This window comes from Myxocyprinus asiaticus, chromosome 32, assembly GCF_019703515.2.
Source record: "Myxocyprinus asiaticus isolate MX2 ecotype Aquarium Trade chromosome 32, UBuf_Myxa_2, whole genome shotgun sequence".
Lineage (NCBI taxonomy): Eukaryota > Metazoa > Chordata > Actinopteri > Cypriniformes > Catostomidae > Myxocyprinus > Myxocyprinus asiaticus.
The window spans coordinates 41,125,968-41,149,610 of record NC_059375.1 but is presented as its reverse complement, the minus strand read 5'-3'; the positions used below and the strand labels follow the sequence as shown (position 1 = coordinate 41,149,610).

General features: G+C 38.6%; 1 protein-coding gene across 1 annotated transcript in view; it reads right to left on the bottom strand.

Moving 5' to 3' along the window:
• Positions 1-23,643, bottom strand: part of LOC127423602 (disintegrin and metalloproteinase domain-containing protein 12-like) — a 138,807-nt gene that overhangs the window by 70,875 nt on the left and 44,289 nt on the right. The window lies entirely within an intron of this gene.

The window sequence follows — 23,643 nt, the reverse complement described above, 5'->3', positions numbered from 1 at the left end:
AAAAACACAAGGGTACAAAGACAATTTTCCCCATATTGTGTACACCCAAAAAATTTACTGATTTTTAAAAAACTTGACGTCTTGGCTAGTTTTTTGGCAGAAATAAACTTTCAAACCCTTTCAAACATGCTCTGAGATATATGTGGAGTAACACTGGAGTAAATAGTGTGACAGCTAACCCCAGTCTCCCCTGTATCACTGCACTGTACTCATAGAGACCAACTATTAACCTCAATTTACTTGTCAGGGACTAGCAGAAGCATGGCACTTAGTCAATTTGCATAAAAGCTACAAATAAAAAGCTACTTTGTCCTTCGAGTTTGAAACAAGATGAGGGTAAGTTAAACCATAGCACCACATCACTTTGCCACTACTAAGCAAGATTCATCCCAACTCTTCATTAGCTTTAGATGTAATTAGATCATCATATGACATTATCACCATGTCTGTCAGAAACCTAGTTACAGCAGGAAACAAACTTAATCACGAATTGAGAAATTGTTAAATCTGACAAACTTTGTTTTCCTCACCAACACAGCAGTACAACGTGCCTGTGACCGATTCATTTTTCTAATTTATTTTTTAATTACTCACTCGAGCAGGGAACAAACAGAGCGAAAGATTAGCACTTCTTTGGAAGAAGGGTAAAAAAAGTGAAAAAGTCATGCTGTGGAAAGACGGCTGCAGCAAAAGCCAAAAGTACAAATAAAACTAATCAAATCATCACTAGGCGAACAAGACACACGGTGGGGTACTTTTGTTTTCCCTGGCCAGTTAATGCTTTGTGTTCTCACTAGAGAGAAAACTAGAGAGGATGTAATGTGTATCACAAACACAGCTTAGTTTAATAGTTCAAATGAAAACACATTACTTATTCGGCCTCTTGTTGTTTCAAACACGTATGCAGCTATTTTCTTTGTGGGAAAAAAAGTAAAGCTTTACACAGCTCTTTCCACACAAGAACAATTCATAGTTAAGCCTAGTGTACACTACATGACTCAAACTCGTCTCCTTTGATGTTTTGAATCGGTGATGGGTCTGCGACGAGAAGTCTCGGAATTCACTACGAATGGTCTTGAATTGTGCACATTCCTGCGACATGCCGCGACTAGTCCCAGATGCTGCGACAGTTTTCAAAACTGCTTGATATCTAGATGTCTTCAGGTGTGCTCATTGTCCTGATGAGCGAAAGAGGAACAATGAGCCACAGCCAATTAAATATAGAGAGAGCACCAGAGGAAGGCAAGCTATTAGGAATAGAAGACCAAAAAATTATTAGAAAATAAAATGAAACTTCACCCACATCTCCCTACCCGCTGTCTTTATATTTTCAGCAGTTTCTCTTAAAAGTTTCCTTTTGCAAATAGCAAAATGTGCGAGCCATTCTTTCATGTTTGTTGACAGAGGAGAGTAAGGTTTGGGTAGCAGGAGTCAAAAAATAATTCGAAAATAAAATAAAAATCTCCCTAATCACTTTATTATATCAGCTGATTTTGTTTATTTATTTTTTCCTTTGCAAATGGTGCCAATAAAGCGCAAAAATGGGTGAGTGCCACTCTTTCATGTTTGTTGACATGTTATCAAGAATAAGCGTAAGTTTGTGAATTAAGTTTGTTCTCTTAATTTTAAGATGCATTTTTGGCGAGCCTTTTGAAACGGGACGACGCTAAAGACGTTTTTCGCCAGTTCCGTTCGAATTTAGAGGGAAATAAGCGTACGATCAGAAAATGTAAAAAAGCGAATGAATGAACATGTACAATAGGGACAGAGAAATAAGCAGAATGCACATTAAAAGCTCAGTTACAAGTACTGCACTAAAATAACTCAGAATTCTGCTCTAAGCGTCGTGTTTGCGAATAATTAAGAGAAACTCTGGGGGGCCTGGGTAGCTCAGCAATTAAAGACACTGACTACTACACCTGGAGTCGCAAGTTTGAATCCAGGGTGTGCTGAGTGACTCCATTCAGGCTTCCTAAGCAACTAATTGACTCGGTTGCTAGGGAGGGTAGAGTCACACGGGGTAACCTCCTTGTGGTCGCTATAATGCAGTTCTCGATCTCGGTGGGGCACGTGGTGAGTTGTGCAAGAATAGTGTGAGCCTCCACATGTGTTATGTCTCCGCAGTAACGCGCTCAACAAGCCACGTGATAAGATGCGCGGATTGATGGTCTTAGACGTGGAGGCAACAGAGATTCGTCCTCCGTCACTTGGATTGAGACGAGTCACTGCGCCACCACGAGGACTTAGTGCGCATTGGGAATTGGGCATGCCAAACTGGGGAGAAAAATTAAAAAAATAAACAGAAACCGTGCACCGGTTTTTAGTGCTTTCTTTCTCGTCTTTTACTTATTTTGCGCTTTATTATCATTTAGTAAAACACAGATGTAATGATTGATGTATGTCCTCATGAAATCAGAGACTCTCTCCTCGAAATACGAACACAAGTGGTCAAAAGAGACGACCAAATGTAACGGTAATTTCTCGCTTGTACATTTGTGATCAGATCACCCAAAACTCATCTTAATACCAGGTGTACATGTGGTCCCAGTTGGGGATGAATGGTCGTGCAGTCCTGATGTGTTCGCACCAGCACAACAAAAAACAGGACTGTGAGTCGCTGGGTGTCGACTGCAAGTCGTGTAGTGTAGGCTTGGCTTTACCTAATTTCTCCTAAAAGGAAAAAAATACCATAAAAGTATATTTCAAGTCTTATGTCACAATTCAATAAGTCTGTGTGAGAAGTGCTAGGAAGAAACTAACTAAACGTTGTGACGCTAATAACTTTTTCAGTAGCGTGATAGTAGTTCAGCTATTTTATACCGAGCTACTTTTTCCAACGAGTAACGATGTAGAGTCACAAAATACTAAATTTTTGTCACACATATTGATAGAGCTGAGGGAGTAATCAAACGCGCTTACCTAAACCGTCCTCTCTCGTAGCTTTGGAAAGTCCAAATCATTAAGTGAATCAGTTCATTCGGACAGTTCATTAAGTACAAATGAATGGAATGAAATACGATTCACTGATTACATTGGGGAGTCAATTAATTTTAGTGAATCTGTCATGTAAATGAACTAGTTTAAATAAATGATTCCATGATTTACTCCTGCACAGAAGTCAGTTTGTTTATTTTTATTATTTTTATTTTTACATTTACTGTACATTTACATACACTTCTGAGACTTAACATTGGATTATTTACCCAGGCAAAATCACAGACAATTAAGCAATGCTCATGTAAAAGAAAACATCCTAAGGTAAGAGTTGGTATAGAGTTTGTGGCTATTTGGGGCTTACAGAAGCAGTGATCAGGGCAGACATGAGACATTTGTATTAATTGTCTTATAGAGATCATATTTCACTTTGTGATTCCTTTGATAAACTTTCAAACTGCGGTGTTATGACAATAAAATAAACTACATATCTTTCATTTGATATATGACGTCTATTTATGCGTTATATGAAACACTTTCATATTTATATTTCAACATCATTCCCAAAAGGTGGCACTCATGTGCGACTCAGACACTTTCAGGTCTTTTCTTTTTATTTTATGTAACACAAATGCAAAAGTGGTGGAGTTCTGTGAAACGTTCAGATTCTAAGCTTTCAAATTGTACAACATTTTTTGCACTTTCACAGACTTGGTCACTATGAACTGTTGTTAAATTGAAAGAGCTGCTTGAAGATTCCTCAAAACATCTAGAAAGAAAGTCATATGGGTTTAGAATGACTTAAGGGTGAGTAAATGATCGCAGTATTTTCAACGTTGGGTGAACTATCCCTTTAATGCTGCATATGTGCCGGATTTAAATGTAGAGCAAACAAACAGCATTGATGCTACAAAGACAGACACATCCAGACTGGAGATCAAACCTTAACTGAAGAAAGAAAAGACAAAAGAGTAGACAGTGGAGGGGCTGGAGGGGGGAGTAACGGCTCAAATTATTTTCCAGGACTTGGCCGACTAAATGCAGATTCAGCTGCAGTGAACTCGTGCCGTCTTGTCAAGGACAAAGCGCAGTTTTCTCATGCTTCACGGGAGAAATCAGGTCACAACTCGTTCTCGAGCGAGAAATTATTTCCTCTTTATCATCTTACACATCTGCTTGTCCTCTCAGCTGATAATTGGAAGATGGATTAGTGATACAGAGTCTCTATTAAAGACCTCCGTTTACCATCGCCAGAGCGACTATCTCCCTAGAGATTTATGTTGAGGGCAACACAGGACATGAAAGCTATAAAATTTCACTAATGGTAGTGAGGAAGGCGTTGGATGAATCATCCAAAGCACATCTAACATCAATTAAAGAAATTGAGTGATTGATAGCTAATAAACAAAGGCAGGCTTAATACAATATAAAAACTTATGACAAACACATTTTTAATGATTAGCAACCACCTATCAATGTCCTAGCAACCACCCAGACAGCCTAGCAATCAAATATAAACACACTAAAAACTACTCAGAAAACTTCAACTGCATAGCAAAATCCTGACTACCACCCAGAACACCCTAGCAATAACCTAGAACACCATAGAAACCACCAAGAAATCCCTAGCAACCATCCAGAACACCCTAGCAACCAAATATAAATCCACTAAAAACTACTCAGAAAACTTCAACTGCATAGCAAAGCCCAGGCAACAACCCAGAACACCATAGCATCCACCCAGAACACCATAGGAACCACCTAATAATGCCCTTGAATCCACATATAAATGCACTAAAACTACTCAGAAAACTTCAACTACATAGCAAAGCCCTAGCAACCACTAAGAACACCCTAAAAATAACCTAAATCACCATAGCAACCACCCAGCAATACCCTAGCAACCACCTAGCAATGCCCTAGCAACCACATATCAATGCACTAAACACTACTCAGAACGCTTCAACAACTGCATAGCAAAGCCCTGGCAACCACCCAGAACACCCTAGCAACTGCCTAGCAATGCCCTAGCAACCACCTAGAACCCCCTAGCAACCACATATCAACACACTAAAAACTACTCCGAAAACTTCAACTGCATAACAAAGCTCTGGCAACCACTAAAAATACCCTAAAAACAACATAAATCACCATAGCAACCACCCAGCAATACCCTAGCAACCACCCAGAACACCCTTGTAACCACATATCAACACACTAAAAACCACTCAGAAAACTTCAACTGCATAGCAAAGCAATAACAGCCACCCAGAACACCCCAGAAACAACCTAAATCACCATAGCAACCATCCAGCAATGCCCTAGCAACCACCCAGAACACCCTAGCAACCACTTATCAATGTACTAAAAACTCTTTTAAAAATTTCAACTGCATAGCAAAGCCCTAGCAACCACCCATAACACCCTAGCAACCACATACTGTAGCAACACTTTAAAAACTACTCACAACATCTTAGCAAACACATAGGAATGCCCTGGCCTAACATCCCCAATGTTAGGAACATGTAGTAATTGCCTCAATATGCACAAAGAAAAGTCCAATGAGGTCATTTCATGCCAGAGTTAAGACAAGTCTCCTGCATCAGTGTATGTTACACGACATCTGCTGTGGAACTAATGTAAGACAATACAACCAGTCAATCTAGGAGTACAGTCGCCACCTATCTACCAGCCAGGGTTGCAATCTATACAATCAATGTACTGTATTCATTAAATAAACACTATCTTTTGCCAAAAGAATACAGTTATAAAATTAATTAGGATTAGCAGTGTCATTGTTTTGGTAGTAAACAGCGTTTATCACAATGGAAACATAAGAAAATATTCATGGTTGTGTAGCCACATTAAGCACTGAGGGAGGGACAATATGAAACATTTAACTGAGTTTTAGCATCTTAACTTGAGCTTTGGTTAAAGTTGAACTTAAATGGATAGTTCACCCAAAGATACAAATTCTGACATCATTTACTCACCCTCATGTACTCCAAAACCCATATGACTTTCTTTCCTCCATGGAACACAAAAGGAGTTGTTAAGCAGAATGTTAGTCTCAGTCACCATTCACTTTTATTGTACGGAAAAAAAAAAACAATTGCAATGAAAGCGAACATCTCCTTTTGTGTTGCACAGACAAAAGAAAATCATACAGGTTTGTAACAACAGTGAAAGCTGAATTTCTTAATATTGTATTTTTGTTTGACACATATTGTCATTTTTTTCTTCATAAAAATTAGTTTGAGATTAAACAAAAATTGTCAGACCTCCTGCAGTACAATAATGTCCAACTATGGGTTTAGGGGCCATAAAATCATCCCTTAGTACAAGTTCTGAATCCAGTATCCGATTTCTGGAGCACTTACAGGAATAGCCCAAATAACATTGCTGTGTTGGGAGATTTGTTGAAATACAATAATCCTTGGAAATACTCAGGGGCTGATGTAATCACACCCCATGGCAGGACAGACAGTCTTGCCAGTTTCTAGCTAATGCTGTAACTAATGAGCAGTTACACCCTTGGACCAGACGGTGAAGTGTGCAACGCTTGCCTCATCGCAAGGGCTGACGAATTCCACCAAACCATTTCATATCTGCTCTTTATACATTTGTTTGTCAAGACAGACTGATCACACTATGAATTCGGCGAGAGTAGATTGATAGTTCTTCAGCTGAAATCGGTCTGTCCTTGCCAAAATTCGAATCACTGCCCCCAGTGGCCGAAGCTGGAAGTGTTGTTAAACGTATGGGAATGTGTGAGCTTCCATTTTCACCGAGTGGCACCAAAAGCGAGTCATATTTTTAGTTGTAAATGATATACTACAGTCAACAACCCTAAACCACAACCCTAAACCTAACAGTCAGTGGAGAAAAAATTTAATCTTAGAGGGAAAATGCATCCTTGGAATCATGCTCATCATTGTTTATGTGAACGCAATTACTTCCAGGTTTCCATGGGACCAGAACCCATGTCTCGGAGGTTGCTCAAAAGCACATGGAAAAAATGTCTGAATGGAGATGCCGCTTGTCAGTACCTCAGTAAGCAGAATGGGGTTGATCTCAGGGTACCGGAACATTTGTTAGCAAAATGTTGAGTTCCTGTGTGATCTTGAAGGTAAAACATGAGAAATACTGTATCTAAAGCTTAATAAATGTTGACACATCCAAGAGATGATATATACCTCAATGGGCCATAATCTCCACTTTTGTAGCATTTACTATTTACTTGCTTATTATGTTGGCTTGACAAAGCCAACACACTGTTATTCTACAGACTCGGTTTAATCCCTGAATCAAGACCAAACATTTCTGACTGTAACTCCTCCTAGAGTTTTCAAGCTACATGCACCAAACTTGGCACAGACCTTCAGGCTGTTCTGACTCGGGTTGTTATCACTTTTGTAACTGATCAGAATTACGGTTTTCGCACAACGGATGATTGAAATCCCCAAGATCCCATAGACTTACATTGACGGAATGTTCAAACTAGAGGTCGACCATTATATTGGATTTACTATTAATCGGGCCAGTAGTTGTATTTTTTAACTATCGGCTATCCGAATAAAATCAACACCAATAGTCTCTGATACTTTTTTCTTGGATGAATTCCTCCCTGGCCGGCACTGGAGGGTTCCACCGTCTGAACTCCTTGGTTCTACAGTATAATGGTGCCCTCAAGAGGTTAAATAAAAAAAAACAATCACTGACTCCTCGTGGACGCTTCAAAACCGATTTAAAACACAGACAGAGAAAAGCCAAGGTATGTATACAATACACGTTATTATTATAGTCATTATCCAATAAATCAGTCATTTAAGACAACCAAATGTGGTTTGATAATTAATTTGTTTTTAACTAATCTCCTCTACTGGAGAACTGCATTGCCAAGAAGGTGGAGAGAGGATCAAATTAGAGCTAACATTAGCTGTTAGAACAATGTTACAAAGTCAAGGATGGAAACTGCTTACCTTTTCTCTTAATTCACCATTTTGAATAATTTTTATTATTTTTTTAAAGTCACTTATGAATTCACTGAGTTGAGATTTTTCGTCTTTTTTTTTCTGAGGTTCAGGGGCGGCCAATTTGTTCCAGTCATGTTATAAGCGCTCCGAAGAGGTTTTGTTGCAAAGGAGATTTATAAATTAATTATCAGTAGTAAATCGTAATTTCATGTTAATGTCAACCTTATGAGTTTTCGCATTTGCTCGGCCGTTCGCTTGCGTCAGAGAACCAAGCGCGAGCACAGTACATGCATGTGTGCAGGACAGTTTTATAGTTTTCCGTTTTATAGTTTATTGACTATAAAGTTTCCCAAACTTTTCCGTTCTGAAAAAATAAAACTTATGTCCAAGCTTCCTAGGTTTATGATGTATTATGTACAAAAGAAATGTAAGAGCATGGTAAAATATATACATCTTAAATATAAATTTGATATACATAAGAGGGCACATGGATATATAATATACACAATGCCATTCTAAAATTATATTTAAAAATACAAGACTTGAGTTGTTTATTTCTACCACTTTTTCTCTTTACCTTTCTTGTACACCATTCATAGATTTCATATGACAATAAAAAAAAAAAAAAAAATATATAATATATATATATATATATATATATATATATATATATATATATATATATATATATATTGTCAGTAGTGATGAAGCATATAGTAGCTATTTGGCTATGTAAGGCAGTGATTTATGTTACTGCTGAACAACAAACACATTTGACCTGTAATATTTTCATTAATATTTTCATTAATTTTAGATGACAAAGGCTATGAAGAAGGTACCAGTGTGGGAGAAATGTATTAAAGTATCGCCACTGAAACTGATACTAAAGTTCAGCACTATTTTACATTGAGTGGAAAGTTTTCATTCATATTATACTGTGCATTTTAGAAACTATCGGCCGATTAATCGGCTATCGGCCTGTATTGCAACCTTAGTTATATATCTTTCTCTGCAAAACCCACTATCGGTCCTCTAATTCAAATGGTCAAAATGTCCAAAAAGTACAAAATTAAAATGTATACAAACACACACATGGCTTTAACTGTTTTTCTCTCTTTTCAACATCAAATTTTGCCAAAAGATGCAAATGCCATGCAAATGTTTTGTACAAATTTGGCTATAAATCAGTAATAACAGCCTGATAGAACATCATTGCAAAACCCTAGCAACTGCATTGCAACATTCTGGTAACCACCGACAACACCCTAACATCATGGTTTTTTCACAGGTAAACTCCACTCACATTTTCTGTAAACAGTTTGGCACAAGTTTCCATATGTGTAGAATCACATAACCTGATGTGTCCTGACCCATATGAACAAGATCATATGTGTATGGGTCACTGCAAATCATGTAGTGCCTCAGTATGTGTGCGTTAGGAAAGTGTATGTCATCATAACCTCTGCTTGGGTCAGCTATAATGCCAGAGTGAGTTGGCTCTAAGTACGGTTGTCTTTAGCAAAGCCTTTCTTCACGGATAGATCATCTTAATGTGAGCTGGAACGAAATGGGCTGAAGGAAGGAACAGTACATTGGGTCACAGAAAACATCTGAGGACCAGAAACCTGCTGAACCGTAACAGACCGGAAGATACCCATCTGATAAGAGTCACTTTATTCAGATAGCTAATAAAAACATAGATCTATATAGATTTTTTTTTTTAAATATAGAATGACTATTTATGTCATGGTGATTAAAGGAATATTCCGGGTTCAATACAAGTTAAGTTCAATCGACAGCATTTGTGGCATAAAATTGACCACCACCAAAAATGTAATTTGACACATCCCTCATTTTCTTAAAAAAAATAAAAAAATAAATAAAAAAGCAAAAATCTTGGTTACAGTGAGGCACTTACAATGGCAGTGAATGGGGCCAATCCGTAAACGTTACAATACTCACTTTTTGAAAATGATTGCCACAAGTCATGAACAGTATGCGTGTTAAGATAACAAAACCCAAGCAACCACCCAGAACACCCTAGCAACCACCTAGAACACCATAGCAACCACCAAGAAATCCCTAGCAACCATCCAGAACACCCTAGCAACCAAATATAAACGCACTAAAAACTACTCTGAAAACTTAAGCTGCATAGCAAAGCCCTAGCAACCACCCAGAACACACTAGCAACCACATATAACACTATTGCAACCACATAGCAATGCCCTTTTCTAACCTTTTCTTCATTCTTACAACTTCGTTGCAATGACGATGTTATGTCAACAAACCCTAAAAACATATAATTAAAATGTAAACAACTTTACAGCTCAAATAATAAATGAGTTAAGTGCTTTTATAAAATTATAAGTGCTTTTTTTAAAGAAAATGAGGGATGAGTCGAAATTAATTTTTGTGGTAATCAACATTATGCCACAAATGCTGTCAATTAAGATTAACTTGTACTGAACCCAGAATATTCCTTTTAAGGGGTTATATTTCTAAGCTAAACATGACAAATGAACTTCATCATAAAAACAGAAAAAACTGTTTCCATTTTTGCAGAACATTTGGACAAATCTGATTACATTAACACATTTGCCATCGACCATGCAAACCTTTTAAATCTGGGTGTATACTGTAGTGTGTTTCATGGAATCACATTTCTTTTCATCTGTGATAACATCACAGACCCTCTCCGAGACCATTGAAGGATTCTTCTGATCAAAATCAGACCATATATCGAGAGGTTATTGAGGGGTTAGCTTCTTTCTTTTCTGATAAACATGTGTGGTTTCTGGTTAATGATGTCATCACTCTCTTTGAGTAACAGGACATCAAATAAAAAATCATAAGCAAATGCAAATATATCGGGAGAATCTACAGATGACTTTTCTCAGTCAGCTCCTGGACGCCGTCCCACAGATGCTAACACTTAACTCATTTTTAAGTGGATTTACTGCTATGACACAATACGCAATGAACAACACCATATGGATTCAAAATCGCACATTTTTACAAGTAGGGTTGGGAACTGTCAATCAGTTAAAAATAAATAAATAGTGGAACCGAATTATTTTCGACCATCAGTGGAGAAATATGCTTTTTGGAGTTGGTGTAGTTACGACATCTAACAGACCCTTATTACTAACAACCCAATAGAGCACTATAGTCCAGTTCTAGAAGTAAAAATCCCATTTTCTCCATAGGGGAATCAATTTTTAATGATAACTTATAAACCTTTAAAAACAGACCTACAGGGGGGGCCTGGGTAGCTCAGCGAGTATTGACACTGACTACCACCCCTGGAGTCACAGGTCCGAATCCAACCTCCTCGTGGTCACTATAATGTGGTTCTCGCTCTCTGTGGGGCACGTGGTGTGTTGTGCGTGGATGCCGCGGAGAATAGAGTGAAGCCTCCACACTATGTCTCCGCAGTAATGCTCAACAATCCACGTGATAAGATGCGTGGATTGACGGTCTCAGACACGGAGGCAACTGAGATTCGTCCTCCGCCACCTGGATTGAGGTGAGTCACTACACCACCATGAGGACTTAGAGCGCTTTGGGAATTGGGCATTCCAAATTGGGAAGAAAAGGAGAGAGAGAAAAAAAAAAGACAAACCTGCCGTGAGCTCAAAGGTTGTTAATTGATGGTATATGCTTCTGTTGAACTGATCAGTCAATGCTATTTCAACTTCATTTTTTTAAATATCGTGTTTAATAGCAGAATTCCTGGTAAAGAACAACACTACCCATGATCCTGAAGAGAAACACTCGTAATTAGAGGATCGTAGCCAACAAAACCTGCCAAACGAGCTCTCACTACACTATTAAAGTACTTATATATTTGTATATATATATATATATAAATATTTTGCAATAAACTTAAAATATATTGTTGCTATACTTTCTATACTATAATAAACAAGCTTAAAGGTGCTGTAAGCGATTTCTCCATCGAAAGGTATACAAAAAATGCTCCTACTCCATGAAAGATATCACTGAAATAAGTGTCATGCGATATCAAACCGGTCTCTGTGACGGCTCTAGACTCTGTAAACAGCAAACAAAAATCTGTCTGCGGGCCGCTGTCTCTGATGCTTTCTGCCTGTATATATATATATATATTAACACAGAATAATTTTTTAAATAATTATTTATTATTATAATGTTTCTGGAAATACACCATATGTGAGGATGATTACATTATTATGGGTTATTCATATTGAAAAATGATTGTATTATTACGTAAAACTTTATTTAATTTAATATTTAATTATATTACATAATATATTATATACATACTATAATATTTTTTATAAAAAATAAATATGTAATTTATATAGATATATATATATAAACTAAATTCAACTCAAATTCAGGAACTGAAAAATTGGATTTTAGAAGGCAATTAAATTCTTAATGTCCCACAACCCATGTGGAAACACTCTTCAAAACAAGCATAATCCATCATTGGATTCTCCGTCTTGGCCAAACCCCCTGAAATTAGTGAACAAAAGAAAAAACTTAAATCTAAACTGATAGAATCACAGCAGCGGGACTCAATTTCCTCAGCAGATCTTCAGGGCTTAGGGGGAAATGGGTTCCCCGTTGCACTAGTCAACTGGTGTGGATGCAAGTGATATTGTTTGCTTTCTTGTCTTGTTTTATCTACATTTATTTTTTAGCAGGGCTGTCTGCACAGGATGAATGCCTGTTTCCCCTTCAGATGAGCCCAGGGCAGAAAGTCTCTTTCAAAAGCTGGTTCAGCAAAGGCTGTCAGACTGATGGAGTACACGGATCACTGTGCATGGGTTCAAAGGTTAGGAAACTCTGCTGAGCGACAGGATGCTCAGTCTGGGGTCAAGCTGCATGTCAGAATGAAGACAGGAAACAACACACACACAAACACTCCAAGTTAGAGCTGGAGTACGGGAGTTGAAAATATTTCATCTTGATTTAGCTTGATTCAATTCCGATTTTATTAGATTCAGATTAATTTGGGTATATTTTTGGGTATATTTCAGTTATAATATTCATTTTGCTTATGAATGAAAGCAATTTGATGATTTGTGATATCAATTCCGATACCACTACAATACTAACTAACTTGAGCAAATATTATTTTAATTTCTAAAGTCATTATTGAGGACAAGTAAACATTCAGATATAAAGTAAGAACAAAGAAACATATTACAAGGAATAGAACAAATAAAAACAAGTTAATTAAGCTCTGAGGGTGTTTTTAAAGAGCTCCTGTTTCAGTGGCATACCAAAAAATAAAGGCTTCTAACTCCAGAAGGGTCAAGTGATTGGTATCATTTTAAAGAACACTTTTCACATGTTTTATTGTTATAGATTATTGATATAGAAAAAAAATCACAAAAAAACTTGAGCCAAAGATTAACATTTTTCTTATTTGACATTATGTATCTCGGGCTGTATATAAGGTGGCTCTGAAAAACTGCTTTTGTTTTGTCCCCAATCATGTCACCTGTAACAGAGTAAAATTTTGTGTTGATTCAACAAAGCAATCAAAAGTTTTAGCATTACAAATATAATATATCCTAGTGTATAAAAATGTCTCCAAGTGTCCAAAAGCCTCTCCAAACAAATAAAACACAATAAGTGTACATAAGAACTAATTGCACATGCAAACACAATAATGACTAAAGGTTTACATAGCATGCAGACATGATTTTAGTAATAAGATTTCACAGAATGAGTTTCATTCTGTGCCACTGGAGTCATCACTGAGTTTGTGTCATGTACTTGGCGCCATCTCCTGGTGGCCAGATACAACAGTCACCAATCACAAGTCTCTCTGCCAAAAATATGGATGATTTGGTCAGAGAGACATGACATGTGATTGACAATGTTACATTTGGCCACCAGGAGATGGCGCCAAGTACATGACACAAACTCAGTGACTCAAATGGCACAGAATGAAACTCATAATCTAATCATTTTAATTCAATTAAGCAAATTCAAGATAAAATATGTATTACTTACTGTAATAAATACTTTATTACTGATTGTTTACAATTCCTGAACTCAGTGTCACATTTTATTCTTATTTTTTTATTCTTATTTTTGTATTTATGTTTCTTGTTCTTAAGTGATTTTAAAATGAACTCTTATGTTTATTTTCTTTTCTTTATCATTTTCATATAAAGCACTTTAAATTACCATGATGTATGAAATGTGCTATGTAAATAAACTTGCCTTGCCTAATACTAATAGCATACTACACAGTGGCAGGTCCCGCTGTTTAGGTTCACTTTAGACATAACTGACAGTGTTTACATTAATACCTCATCAAGGCATATTCACTGAATTTTGAAGTGATTTTAAGAATCAATATATTAATCAGAAAATAAAATAAATAACCCATCCCTAAAAGCACAATTCTTTTTCTCACAATTTTGCATAGATAAATATAAACAGTATGGATATATTTAAAAATATATATATAAAAAATATAAAAACCCCAATATTGGTGTCTGCCACATATTTTCATACTTATAAGAGTATCATTATGTTACACTTCAGCAACATGCAAAAGCCAAACTCTATTGTAATAAACTGTGACTCAAGTTTCCTTTGTGCTTCACATGAGGAGTGCTATTTGTATGGTATTCTGACTTGCTGCTTATCTAGAGCATTCCAAATCAGTTGCTTATGAAGTTCCATGATGGTTAGAATGCCGCATTAGAAGGCAGTTGCCTATGTAGGCCGTAGACAACAAAGCAGCTCACTAGGGTTTGAAACAGAGTTATTCTCTTTCCCCATTGCCCTGTTCAGTTAATAAACTGAACAACACAAATGTCCCCTGCTTCACATGTCCACCATATAAAGGATTAATAACTCTCGTAAAAGCATTAAATCACTTTACAGAATGTAAAAATATGGACAAATGTTAATGAATATTGCATACTAGTCAACTGACATGAGTAATGCAAGAATACCAATCTGTGCTTGTAATTTAGTGCTTCTAAAATAAAATATGTTATCAAAAGAGCAGATCTGCCCATCTGAACATTTAGTACTACATAAAGTCAAAATTACATTTAAAAAGACACACACAGGCAAAGTCAATTACCCCAGTTTGCAAGTTACTTTACAAGCGTGAAAATAATGCATCAAAGATCCTGAGAAGTCTAGTTGTGAGACTTTCTCTAAAGAACGTCTCTATGATATTCTGCTCTCTAGATATGGCTCAAGTCCCTCCTTCAGTGCAAGTCTAAGGGTTTTTTTCACTGGTTTTGTCACCTGCCAGGTGAAAATCGCAAGTCCAATCACTTAGAGAAATAATAGCACATCTCCCCTCAACAAGACATCTGATTTCAGGTTTTTTCATGTCTGTAGCTCAATAGTGAGTAATCTAGAAACAACAGGAGGGTTATATCAGTTTTCGATAGACAGGTGTTCTAGCAGTAATAGCTATGAGCTGCTTTAGAGGATTGAATAGGTTTCCAAAGCAGCAAGAACAATGTTAATGGCTTTGTTAAATGTGCCAACAGATAGTTGCACTTTAAAAGCTAAGAATAAACCTACAACTTATGAAACACCACTAAGAATAACCCACATATATAACCAAGAACTAACAGTCACAAAGGCCACACAATAGAAATAGCTTAGTGCTACAGCACTGCATGAGTCTGTCTCTATAATATTTTGATTACATTTTCTAGAAGTACCCTATGATATCAAATAAAAAAAAAATCAAATCACTTTTATTGTCGCACAACCATATACACAAGTGCAATAGTGTGTGAAATTATTGGGTGCAGTTCCGAGCAACATAGCAGTCGTGACAGTGATGAGACATATACCAATTTACAATAAATTTCAGATTTACACAACACAATTTAAAATCTAATATACACATAATTACACACAACACAATATACAAATAATAACATACAATGTACATTATACAATACACACAATATTGAATACACATTATACAATACAAATATTCAGGCTGTCTGTTAATAGTCAGTTGCCAGTGTGTTGTTAAGAGAGATATAATTATGACAGTCCAGTGTGAGATAATAAGAGTAATAAAGTGCAGTGCTGATGTATTTTGATCGTGGGAGATCAAGAGTTTAAAAGTCTGATTGCTTGGGGGATGAAGCTGTCATGAAGTCGGCTGGTGTGGGTCCTGATGCTTTGATACCGCCTGCCTGATGGTAGCAGTGAGAACAGCCCATGGCTTGGGTGGCTGGAGTCTCTGATGATCCTCCGAGCTTTTTTCACACACTGCCTGGTATATATGTTCTGGAGGGAGGGAAGCTCACCTCCAATGATGTGTCTGGCAGTTCGCACCACACTTTGCAGTGCTTTGCGGTTGTGGGCGGTGCTATTGCCGTACCAGGCAGAGATGCAGCCTGTCAGGATGCTCTCTACAGTGCTGGTGTAGAACTGTGTGAGGATGTGGCGGTTCATTCCAAACTTCCTCAGCCATCTCAGGAAGAAGAGGTGCTGATGAGCCTTCTTCACAATGGCCTCAGTGTGGACAGACCATGTGAGTTCCTCAGTGATGTGGACACCCAGGAACTTGAAGCTGCTGACTCTCTCCACTGGTGCTCCATTGATGGTGATGGGGCTGTGTTCTCTTTCTCTTCTCCTGAAGTCCACCACAAGCTCCTTTGTCTTACTGACGCTGAGGGAGAGGTTGTGCTCCTGACACCAGCGTGTCAGATTGTACACCTCCTCTCTGTAGGCTGTTTCACCATTGTCATTATCAGACCTACCACCGTCATGTCATCAGCAAACTTAATGATGGCATTGGAGCTGTGTGTTGCCACACAGTCATGTGTGTACAGGGAGTACAGGAGGGGGCTGATAACACAGCCCTGTGGGGCTCCAGTGTTGAGGGTCAGTGATGAGGAGATGTTGCTGCCTATTCTAACCACCTGGCGTCTGCTTGACAGGAAGTCCAGATCCAGCTGCACAGCGAGCTGTTTAAACCCAGAGCCCAGAGTTTCTCATCAAGCTTGGAGGGCACTATGGTGTTGAATGCTGAGCTGTAGTCTACAAACAGCATTCTCACATAAGTGTTCCTTTTTTCCAGGTGGGAGAGAGCAGTGTGTATTGTAGATGCAATGGCATCATCAGTGGAGCGGTTGTTGCGGTAAGCAAACTGCAATGGGTCCAATGATGGAGGCAGCACAGAGCAGATGTAATCTCTGATTAGTCTCTCAAAGCATTTGCTGATGATGGGGGTCAGAGCAACAGGACGCCAGTCATTTAAGCAAGTGATTTTGGATTGCTTTGGTACAGACACAATGGTGGATGTTTTAAAGCATGTGGGACAACAGACAAAGAGAGGGAAAGGTTGAAAATGTCCATAAAAACACCAGCCAGTTGGTTCGTGCACGCTCTTAGGCCCGGAATGCCATCTGGACCCGCGGCTTTATGGATATTCACCCGTCGGAAGGATCGGGTTACATCCGCTACAGAGATGGAGAGTGAACTAACCTCTGTAGCTTCAGCTGCGAGAGCTCTCTCCGCAAGGGTGGTATTATTTCCCTCGAAACATGCATAAAAAGTATTTAGCTCATCCGGGAGAGAGGCAGTGGTGTTCACGGTGGAGTTTTTATTCCCTTTAAAGTCCGTGATGGTATTAATTCCCTGCCACATGCTTCTAGAGTTGGTGGTGTTAAACTGTACTGACGTTTTGCTGCTCTGGCATAACTGGCTTGTTATGCTCCTCCGCATTCCCGGAATTAAAAGCGAAGGTCCGCGCATTAAGTGCTGCGTGAACATCGCTATTAATCCAAGGATTCTGGTTCAGATAGATCCGTATTGCACTTTCTGATGAAACACGTGACGCTATCAGCATAAAGCTCGATGTTGTCATCAGAGGCGGACCATCGGAACATCTCCCAGTCCGCATGAACAAAACAGTCTTGTAGCGTAGAGTCTGATTGGTCCGACCAACACTGGATCGTTCTGAGGGTGGGTGCTTCCTGTTTCAGTTTCTGCCTGTAAGCGGGCAGAAGCAGAACGGAAGAGTGGTCCGATTTGCCAAATGGTGGGCGGGGGAGGGATTTGTAGCCATCCCGGAAGGGAGAGTAGCAATGGTCCAAAACCCAGTCCCCTCGTGTGTTAAAACTGATGTGTTGGAGGTATTTTGGTGCGATTGATTTGAGATTGGCTTTGTTAAAGTCCCCGGTCACAATGAATGCAGCCTCAGGGTGCGCGGTTTCCTGCTTGCTTATAATCCCATACAGTTCCTTGAGTGCCCGGTCTGTGTCGGCTTGTGGCGGGATGTACACAGCTGTGATAATGACCGCTGTGAATTCCCTCGGTAGCCAGAATGGTCGACACAGAAGCATGAGTAATTCCAGATCAGGAGAGCAGAAAGACTTGATAGAATGTACGTTCCTCTGATCACACCAGGATTTGTTGATCATAAAACATACACCACCACCTCTGCTTTTACCTGAGAGGTCTTTCGCTCTGTCCGCTCGGTGCACGGAGAACCCCACGGGTTCGATGGCTGAGTCTGGAATCTCCACAGACATCCAAGTTTCTGTTATGAATAATGCAGCAGTCCCTCGTCTCTCAATGGTGAAGCTCTCAGCTCGCAGAGCTTGTTGTCCAGAGACTGAACATTTGCCAGTAGAATACTGGGTAGTGGGGGTCGATTTGCATGACGTCTTACTCTGATGAGAACGCCGGCTCTGTTTCCCCTTTTCCTTCTGCGTTTCCGTGGCCGGGCTGCCCAGACAAAGGGCTCCGCTGGCGTGTTTGTAAACAGTGGGTCGGCATTGAGGAATTTGAAGTCTGGTTACGGTGTGTAATTGTAGAACCAATGTCCGAAAGTGTTTGTCTGTCGTAGACAAAAAGGCAGACAACATCCAAGACAAAAAACATAAGAATTGTAAACAAAACAAACAAAAAACTACAATGCTGTGTCGGAGCTCGCAACACACCAACCATACTCGGCGCCATCTTGAGTCCAGTCCATATCTGAAGTAATGTTAGACTTTCAATACATATACTGAACAATTAAAACAACTTATTGAAGAACTATTCCAAAAAATTCCTCTAAAATAATCTTTGTATGAATCATACTAAATTATCAATAACTGGCAAGTTTAATTTTGTGGGTTCCTCACACAAAGCAATCAAAAGTCTTCAGAAGACTTGGAATTATAGCACATGACTCATATGGACTACTTTTATGGTGCTGTTTTTGGAGCTTGACAGGCTGTATATTATTTTATCATTGTGATGGTGATATTTAAATGTGGTTTGTGTGTGTTGTGTCTCCCTGTGCTTTCCTTGTTACTTTCGCTGTCCATTAAGCAGGATAATGAGAGCCACCTGCTGATCATTACCTATGATTGGCTCAGCCGAGGAATGGAGAGTACAAGAGGCCCACAACTCTCTTCACCTTGGAGAGAGACGCACAGAGAATATGTTCTCCTGCAAGAGTTATTCTATCTCTTGGTCACAGATTTTGAGCAGATTGTGCTAGCTGTTGTGCTAAAGTGAGTAGTATAACAATAATCGTGTCATATTTGCAGTTGTGTACTGCTTATACTTGTGTTGAAATACTTGACAGTTTTATGTGTATTTTCTACACTAGATTTATTACACCAGCTTTACTTTTGTGTAACCCATTTAAGTTGTTTATGTTGTGGGATTCTTTAGTAGGAGGTGGATGCCATTTAATTTGAAAGATTCTGTTTTCTCCTGTTTATTTATAGAGAGGGAGTTAGGGAAGTGATTGTGTTTTCTTGTCTTTTATTGTCAATAGGTAAGCTATTTTCTAAAACCTCTAGGAAGAATGTCTTTTGTTTGTTATTTTGGCCGGTTCCACTCCTGAAGTCTATGTTTGTTTATCCCACTGTTTCTTTAATAAATTGTTATATTTTTGCCATATCACGTATTGATGTAATTTGTGGTTGCTCTGGAACCTGGAGACAGGATCACTCTTGCACTCTCTCCAAAACATTTGTTACCCACCTTCCCATACCCCTAGACCAAGGAAGGTGTGCCGTAACAAGACTCCCTGGTCACAGAGTGCTTCTGTTGTACGGAAATATCAACGTCAACATTCAAGATTTCTCCTTTTGTGTTCCACAGAAGACTTAAATTAATTTGGGTATGGAATGACATGAGGGTGAATAAATGACAGCATTTTCATTGTTGGAGGAACTATACTGTAATTCTCAGCCTTCAGAATCTCATTGACCCCCTGTAGTTCCTTCTCAAATCCCTGTTGGGAAACCTGCTCTATTGCACAGACTGTAAGATGCGTATAACAGCTCATCCCTAAAGACTCGAAGACTCCTCTGCTAAAGTGCTTCACCATAACCAGCCCTTCAAGCTGAAGAGAGAGAAGGAGAGAATGAGATGAGAGGAAAAAGTAAAGGAGGGGTAAAGGAAAGGACATACAATTCGAAGAAAAAATAAATAAAAAGAGAGGAAAAGGATAACGGAAAAGGAAAAAGAGAGTAGAGAATGAGAGAAGAAAAAGAAAAGGGAATGGAACAGGAAATGAAAAGGGAGAGAAGAAAATTATAAGAAAAACAAAAAAGTAAATGAAAATGGAAAAGGAGAGGAGGGGATAAGAAAAAGAAAATAGAAATAAAAAAGGAAATTGAAAGGAAATGAAAAAAGAGAGGAGAGAAAAGATAAGGGAAAGAAAAACTGGAAATTAGAGGAAAGAATGAGAATAGAGAAGAGGAAAAAGAAAGTGAAGGAAAAGGAAAAGGAGAGGAGAAGAGACAAAAAGAAAAGAAAAACAGAAAATTTAAGAAAAGGAAAAATAAATGGGACTTGAAAGGGATAAAAGGAAAAGAGAGGAAAATGATGAAGAAAAAAATAAAAGAAATAGGAAAGGGAAAAGGTAAAAGGTAAAAGAAGAGGGAAAAAAGAAAGGAAAATTAGAGGAAAACAAAAAAGTAAAAGGAGAGCAGAGGAAAAGGACATGTAAAAGGAAAAGGAAAGTAAAGAAAAGGAGAGGAGACAAAAATAAAAACAAAAACAGAACATTAAAGAAAAGGAAAAATAAATGGGAATTGAAAGGGATAAAAGGAAAAGAAGAGGAAAATGATGGGGGAAAAAATAAACAGAAAAAAATAGGAAAGGGAAAAAGGAAAAGGAGAGGAAAAAAGGAAAGGAAAATTAGAGGAAAAAGATCAGGAAAAGGAAAAACTAAAAGAAAAAGTAAAAGGAGAGGAGAGGAAAAGGAAAGAAAGGGAGAGGAGAGGAGAGGAAAAGGACATGGAAAAAGAAAGAAAGGGAGAGGAGATGAGAGGAGAGGAAAAGGACATGAAAAGACAGGAAACGAAAGGAACGGAAAGGAAAGGGAAGGGAAGGAAAAGGAAAGGGAAGGAAAAGGAAAGGAAAAGGAAAGGGACATGGAAAAGAAAGGAAAGGAAAGGAAAAGGAATGGGACATGGAAAGAAGGAAAGGAAAGGAAAGGAAAGGAAAAGAAAGGAAAGGAAAAGGAAAGGAAAGGGACCTCTGAATGTGGTAAAAGGAACTGGAGATGAAACATGCTGAACGGATAAAGAGGAACATGATTAGGAATGGAAGAAGGAGTAGGAGTGAGAGAGGATAAAAGGACATGGAAAATGAAAGAAAGGGAGAGGAGTGGAGTGGAGAGGAAAAGGGCATGGAAAGGAAAGGAAAGGAAAGGAAAGGAAAGGAAAGGAGACCTCTGATGTGGTGACTGAATGCATGCTGAGATAAAAGAACATTTAGGTGGGGAATCAGAGGAAGAGGGTGGGATATTTTTTGGTAGAAACAAGAGTGAACCTGGTGAGAGAAGACAAGGGAGAAGAAACAGAGAGAAGAGCTAGAAACGGAGATGCGGGTGATAAAAGAGAATCAAAGATGAGAGAGGTGGAGAGGAAGAGTGTGGCAAGACACCCATACAAAAGACCAGAAAATGATGCATTTATAGATGGGAAACTCAAAGAGACTGAAGAGGTTCGAAAAACAGACTTGAAGAGAGAGAGAGAGACAGACTTTGTCCAGTATTCCACACAGACTACAAACACACCTTATCTGTGTCCTTAAAAAGATGCTTTCTGCTTGTTCCAGGTCCCTCTTATTCATTTTGAATGTCAAGGAGCCAGTCTGCAATAATAACAACCTCTCTAAATTGGGAAATAATTGTAGCTCTAGATAGGTTGACTCAAAATCCTTCCAAATGAAGAATTAAAAAGACTTTAGGCTTGATACTTGAAGATTTTGTTTGTCTCTCATAATGAATTTATGAATCACAACCCTTCCAAACAGTGTTGAGGTTATAAAGTCTCACCATACTATAATTACAAGATCACGTTTTTCTGTAATGCTACTGTTTTTCAGTAATTACATAAAATTACTGGTCTTACATACTGTATATCAGTGGTTTATCGTGGGTTGCAACCCACAAAATGGGTGGCTGGTCTGAATGCTAAAAATAAAATGCCTCTATCATTTAATTGTGTATAGTTACAGTAGGAATTCAAAATAAAAGAACAAAGAAAATTATGCAAGGTAAAAGAAAATACAACCCAGACTAGATTAAATACGGACTGACCTGCAGCAATTATAAACATGGTTTTATATTGCCACAATGTTTTGCGTGCAGTTTTCTCCCAATTTGGAATGCCCAATTTGCTTTTAAGTCCTTGCGATCGCGTAGTGATTCGCCTCAATCCGGATGGCGGAGGACGAATCCCAGTTGCCTCCGCGTCTGAGACCGTCAACCCACGCATCTTATCACGTGGCTTGTTGAGCGGGTTGCTATGGAGACATAGCGCATGTGGAGGCTTCACACCATCCACCGCGGCATCCACGCTCAACTCACCACACGCCCCACCAAGAACGAACCACATTATAGCAACCACGAGGAGGTTACCCCATGTGACTCTACCCTCCCTAGCAACCGGGCCAATTTGGTTGCTTAGGAGACCTGGCTGGCGTCACTCAGCATGCGCTGGTATTCAAACTAGCGAACTAGCGAACTAGGGAACTCCAGGGCTACCACTGAGCTACCCAGGCCCCAATATCAATTGTTAATAATTTTGCATATTGTTGTGGTTCATGGTAAAATTAACATCTCAATGTTTGATTTTAAGGACATTTGTGCAATGGGTCGCCACTTGATATCAAATGCACAATCTGGGAGCAGGAGAGGACAGGAGGATAGGAGAAAGGAAAAGGGAAAATGAAATGGAAAAGGACAAGTAAAAGGAAAAGGAGAGGTGAGGAAATGGATAAGGATAAGGGAAATGAAAACGAAAACAGGAAAAGGAAAACAGAAAAAGGAAAACGGAAAAGTAAAAGAAGGTGAGGACAGGAAAAAGAAAATGAAAAGCAAAAGAAATAAGGAAAAGTAAAGAGAGGAGAGGAGAGGAAAAGATAATGGAAAAGGACAGGAAAAATTAAATGGAGAAGAGTGGAAATGAAATTAAAATTAAAACAGTAAAAAGGGAAAGGGAAAAAGTAAAAGGAGAGAGCACAGGAAAATTAGAAGGAAAAAGAAGGGGAAAAGGAAAACGGAAAAGTAATAAAGAGGAGAGGAAAAGAAAAGGAAGATGAAAACAAAAGAAAAAGAGTGGAGAGGAAAAAGCAAAGGAAAACAGAAAAGGAAAGGGAAAGGGAAAAAAGGGGAGAGGAAAAATGAAAAGGAGAGGAAAAGGAGAGGGAAATTAAAATTAAAAGCACAAAAGGAAAGGGAAAAGTAAAAGGAGAGGAAAGGACAGGACAG